This window comes from Myotis lucifugus, unplaced genomic scaffold (assembly GCF_000147115.1).
Source record: "Myotis lucifugus unplaced genomic scaffold, Myoluc2.0 scaffold_6, whole genome shotgun sequence".
Taxonomy (NCBI): domain Eukaryota; kingdom Metazoa; phylum Chordata; class Mammalia; order Chiroptera; family Vespertilionidae; genus Myotis; species Myotis lucifugus.
Genome location: NW_005871054.1, coordinates 7,834,429 through 7,841,008, shown reverse-complemented (window position 1 = coordinate 7,841,008; position 6,580 = coordinate 7,834,429).

Sequence of the window (6,580 nt, the reverse complement as noted above, 5' to 3'; positions counted from 1 at the left end):
GCTGGGCTATGCCGGCAGGCAGGCTCTGAGGAGGATCTGTCTGAGGCTCTCTGATCCTCCTGGGGGTCAGGAGCTGCTCAGGCTCTGCCTTGCTTTTCCAGACCCAGTGTCTGATTCGATTCAGACCACAGCTGCCCATTGCTTAGCACCGCAGACCGGGGAAGGGGAAACAGAGGTGCTGCTCCACATGTGGTTCCCCAATTTCCCCAATTGATCAATGTTCCCAGGGTCCCTTCTCCTTCCTGATATCCACTGACGCTCAGCAGAGCTCTGTAAGACCCACCTCCACAGCCGTCATCGCCACACACGCTATACATGTGTCAGATTTCGTTACATTTAGTTTTGTTCCTCCACACGTTTGTTCTCTGGTAATAGCTTTTTAAATTTATTAAAATGTGTTTATTCTGATAGTCAGTTTCCCTGTTTTTCAATGCTATTAAACTCTATTTTATTCTCTATATCTATCTATATGTATTTTTCTAAGCAGATGTGTATATCTGTCTGCCATTTTGAGTCAATTTCTAATTTCCTTTTAAGTAAATCATTTGAAAACTACATACTTAAATATTAGTAAATAAATTCTCTGCAATAAAGCCTCACAGTTGACTGACAAACATCACTGAGAATTGACACAGTCTTCCTTTTTTTTTTTTTAAATTCTCATCTGAGGATATTTTTTCCATTGATTTTTTTTTCTTAGAGAGAGAATGGAAGGGAGGGGTCGAGGGGGGCGGAGAGAGAAAGAGATAGAAGCATCAATGTGAGAGAGACAGATCAACTGGATGTCTCCTGCACATACCCCGACCGGGCCCGGAAATCAAAACCTGCAACACAGGTACATGCCCTTGACCGGGAATCAAACACATGACCCTTTGGTCCTCAGGCTGATGCTCTAACCATTGAGAAAACTGGCCAGGGTAACACATTCCTCTTTCTTAGAGAATATGTTTTAGTAAGAAATAGAGGAATAGCCTAGTTAGTGGACCACTACCATAGGCTAGGTTGGTGGTTCTCAACATTTTCAAATAAGAGGACAGACATCTTTTCTGCATTAGAAAAATATTTATGGTCCTTCACAAAATAGTAATAGAACTTTCAGTATCCATAGTTTGAGAAAACACATAATAACAAAATGCAATGATGATTTCCAGGTTCAAGTCTCTCTTTTAACTGATAAGGGTGTGTCTCTCTACGATGAATTTCATAGCCTATTAAAGTTATAACAGCCTGTCAGTACAGACAGTACTCTTAAATTTCACAAGAAAAATGTTTTCCAAGTAATTCCCTTATTAGGTATTTTAGTAGAATAAAAAGCCCTTACCAAGATACAGGATTTTTTTTTCAGCTTACCAAACCAAACATAAAACATGAACTTTCATATGTTTTAATATTTTAAGACTACCTTAATGAATGTGCTAATAACATTGCTATTACTAATACCATACGTTTGTATGTTTTAAGCTTGAAAGCATTTTCAAATCCATTATCTCATGTGATCCATATGATAATGCTATGAGCAGAGCAAATAATAATATCCCAATTTTATGGTTAATTATAGGCTCAGAGACTTTTAGTGGTTTCCCCATGTTTGCAGTTAGCAAGCAAGAAAGCGAGAACCAGAACCTTGGTTTCTCAATGCCCAGTCCATTCATTTCCAAATGCCAACCAACAGGACAAATGAAAAAAACAACACAACACAAAACACAAAAGGCCCATGGAAGAAGCATCAAGAAAAAAATTTTCAATGCTTTTATTGAGAGATGATAATTTTACTGCTTTGGGGGATCTAAGATACTCTTTGTTAGACTTTTTATTTATAATGAACTAAGTTGATTTGGGAAGCACCCGTCATTTATAACACAGATAAATGTCCATTAAAACGTAACAAAAACATTTGAAATGTACAACTGAGCATTGAAACAAGAAATCGAAATCCTTGGGAGCCAGAAACAGAACACGACAGTAGTGAGCAAGAGGTGAGGCTAAATAGGCAACTGAAGAAGTGGAATCAGAAGTTGAACTCAGTGGCAGGAATTTTAATAGCTGAGCTGGAAGGGGGACTTGAGGCCCCAATGTGCCATGGAGCCTGAGCTAAGCATTGAGCCAGGATTAGCTAGAAGAACTCTACTGCTGTGAAAAGGACTCTAGATACCTCCTCCCATTAGCCTGAGAATTAGGGGAGGAAGTGGACTGATTACCACGCAGATGACACAGGAGTGGGAATCAAATGTACCTTCATGAGCAGGGCCAGTTCCCAAACCAAGGAAGCAACAAAAAACTGGTTTGAACCAGGGAAACCTGAAGGACCCTGGTAGAGATAAATATGAAACTGCCCCATTCTAACACTGTACAACCCTGGATACATGAGCCACCATGGAAAGAAATACCTATGATGAGATGGGTATATCTGCAAGAAGGAAAACTTTTAGGGAAGGGAGTTTGCAGAATTCATGCCCCAACAGTTACAGACAATAGAGCACAATTATAGATAATTATGCATAAAATGATTCAAGACATAAAAGAATAAAAACTATGTAGAAAAGCCAGAATACCATACAAATAGCCATATTGGTGGGTGGGGGAGGGGAGGTTATAGAAATTCTAGAGATAAAAAATGTCATTTTAAAAAAACTTAACTCAGACAGTAGCTTAAGAAAAAAAAACACACACACCAGTAAACTGGAAGATAGAGCTGAAGAAATCTCACAGACTACAACAGAAAAAGATGAAAAGAAATCTAAAAAAAAGAGACACAAACAATAGCCTGTTATTAAGAGTTCCAGAGGATATAATAGAAGGAATATGAGGGGGAGAAATGTGAAATAAAAATAGCTCTAAGAGATTACTACTGGTTGCCAATAACAAATCTCCCCCTCTACCTTATTAATAGAATCACCCTTTTTAAACTGGGAATTGGCTGCCCAAATGAAAACAGCATTTCCTGGTTCCCTTGAAGCGGGCTTGACCAGACGAGTATGTTATGGGATATAACTAGAGCTGCATGTGCAACTTCCAGGAATGCCCTTATAGGGAAGAGGTAGGCCTTTCTCTGTACTTTCCCTTTCCTAGTAGCTGGAATAGAGATATTATCATTTGCGTGGAGACTCTCCTTGCTGGGAGTGGTAGAACAATAAGACAGAACAGTCCCTGAGTCCCTGATGTCATTAAATGCCACCTGGATTGCCTAATTTATGTGAGAAAGAAAGAAGCTCCTATCCTGTAGAAACCACTCTGGTTTAGAGAGTCTTTTTAAATCACTTGCAGTAGAACCTAATCATAAAGCACACAATGATTGAAGTTTGAAAAATGAAATTCAATTCACACATGGACACTCAAGAGTAAAGCCACAGCTCATCAAATATAAAGAGAAAAACCTTAAAAGCAAATCAGAGAGGAGATTCTGACTTAGGAAAGTCAATCATAATGGGAGCAGGCTTCTAAACAGTAGATGCAAGAAGACAGTGGAGCAATATCTTGAAAATGCTGAAGGCAAAAATGGTCAACACAGAATTTCATGCTTAACTGAGCTATCATTCAAGAATGAGAACAAAATATGAACATTTTTTCAGACATACAAAGATTAACAATAACAGCAAGTGCTTATATAATACAATTTTACAAGGCACTGTTCTAAGTGCTTTGTGCATTTTAACTCATGGTGTTAACCCCCACAACAACCCTCTGAGATAGATACTATTAATATTGCCATATTAAATATTATGAAACTAAGATACAGGGAGGTTAAGGAACTTGCCAATGGCCACACAGCTAGTAAATGGCCAAACTGAGATTCAAGCACAAGTATTTTGCTCCAGATTCTGTGATTTTCATTATTATGCTACTCTGTCTCCATGACTAAGAGAGTTAGTTACTCACAAACCTTCTTTGAAATAACCGCTAAAAGATGACATATAAAAGATCAATATTGGACCTGAACAGAAACTGTAGGATGTAAGCAGAAAACAAGACAAATCAGCAAGTCACATTGATTAAATTAAGTATTAAACTAAAAAAATGTTCTTTTGTGAAATGATTCTGATTTTAGATTTCAGGGCATTTTTTCCTTGTAGTGTATTTATTTGGCAAAAGAAAACATTTGACAACTCTATGTCAGTTTCCAAAAAATGTTTTCATAAGTTTCCTTATCCATGAAGTCACAAAATCTGGAAACTATTGGTTCAATCTACTATGCAACAAAAGTTGTTTGTGTTTGTTTTTTGAAAGAGCAAATTTGCAAGGCTGATAGCTAATGTGTCAAACAAAAAAAAAACACATATATTGGTAATGGGATATTTTGTTGGATATTTATAGTCATGATGTAAGGATAGGTTGCATGTAATCATTAGTGAGAATCACTGTTCTTCCAGAAACATGGCCCCAGCCAAGGGCATACTATAAATCAAGATGTTAAAAAAGGAGAAAAAAGCCTTTCCACCACATAAATTCATTGCTAATGTATGAAGACTTCTGGAGAGAATGCCTTGGGTTGATAAATTATATCAAGATGATCTACAATATTTCTGCCAGGAAGGTAGAGAGCCAAGTGCTGCTACATGCCCACCAAAGTCAAAGATGGATAACCACACCGAATAGACTGAATTTCTTCAGTATAAAATTTTCTTCAAATGATGCTGTAAACTGTCTTTTTTCCTTCTGTAGATTGAGGATGCCTAATGTTTACTCCTAAGTAACCTTCTAGGCCACATGATTTCCTCATTCTCTAGTCAACTTTGCACTAGAAAGAGACACCCAAAAATGTTCCCCAGGGTTCTTAGCTCTTTGTTTCACAATCATAAGCAAATGGTTTGAAGAAATGTATGACCTAATGCAATTTTCATGGCCAGAACCTTAATTGTAGCTCTCACAGAAATTAAATCTTTGGTTAAGTTCTATAAAAAACAATTTCATTTTTAAGGTGCTTTTGTTTGCTTGCTTTTGGTTTTGTTTCTTTATAGCAGCAGCAGCGTATGTTTTTTTTAATGTGGTTGGAGTGGGACAAGAAGGCTTTTTTAAGAGTCGGCCTATAGTCAAAATTCTGTCCGCCAGGTGTGGCTCAGTGGTTGAGTGCTGACCTATGAACCAGGAAGTCATGGTTTGATTCCCAGTCAGGGCACATGCCAGGATTGCAGGCTCAATCCCCAGTGGGGTGCATGCCGAAGGCAGCCAATCCATGATTCTCTCTCATCATAGAGGTTTCTATCCCTCTCTTCCTTTCTATCTCCCTTCCTTCCTCTGAAATCAATAAAAACTTTTTTTTTTTAAAGGCTGAATCTCTGGGAGAATAGTGAGCTTTGTGGTGTTTTAACTAGCCCTATTCCTAGTCTACTGTCAAAAAAGAGTAAAATACTTAAAAATAAATTTAACAAAAAGGTATAATAATTTTACACTGAAAACAAAATATTGTTAAAAGATAGTAAAAACTATCTAAATATAAATAAATGGAAAGCCATTACATGTTCATGTATTAGAACAATTAATATTGTTAAAATAACAACAATCCCCAAACTGATTTACAGAGTTAACACAACACCTATGAAAATCCCAGGTGCAATATATATATATAATTGATATATACATATATATAATTGATATATATATATTATTGATTTTTAATAGAGAGGAAGGGAGAAGGATAGAGAGGTAGAAACATTGATGAGAGCGAAACATCGATCAGCTGCCTCCTGCACACCCCCTACTGGGGATGTGCCCACAGACAAGGTACATACCCTTGACCGGAACCGAACCTGGGACCCTTCAGTCCTCAGGCCGACGCTCTATCCACTGAGCCAAACCGGTTAGAGCCCCAGGTGCCCTTTTTGCAGATATGAAAGCTGATCCTAAAATTCATATGGAAATGTAAGAAGCCCAGAATAACCAAACAAAGCAAAAGAAAAACAAAGTTGGAGGACTCACAATTCCCAATTTCAAAATGTACTGTAAAGCTACAAGAAAACAATGTGGTACTGGCATAAGAATAAACATATAAATCAATGGAATAGAATTAAGATTCCAGAAAACTCATACAACCATGGTCAACTGATTTTCAACAAAGGTGCCAAGACAATTCAATGGGGGAAAGAATGGTCTTTTTAACAATGGAGCTGGACAACTGGGTAACCACATGCAGAAGAATAAAGTAGGACCTCTTCTTTACATCTTACAAAAATTAATTCAAAATGGGCCTAAAGAGTGAAAACCATAAAAGTCGTTCAAATAAAACATAAGTGTGAATCTTTATCACCTTGGATTAGGTAATGGTTTCTTAGATATGACACCCAAAACAAAAGAAAACTTAGATAAGTTGGACTTCATCAATATTAAAAACTTGTGCTTCAGAGAATACTGTAAAAAAAAAAAGTGAAAAGTCAAACCAATGGAGAAGATATTTACAAACATGTAATAGACTTGTATCCAAAACATATCAACATCTCATAAACTAACAATAAAAAATGCCCAATTCAGATAACCTGAATAGGTATTTTTCCCAAGACATACAGATATATGAAAAGATGCTTGACTTCACTAGCTATAAGGGAAATGCAAATCAAAACCACAATGAGATACCACTGAACACCTGTTA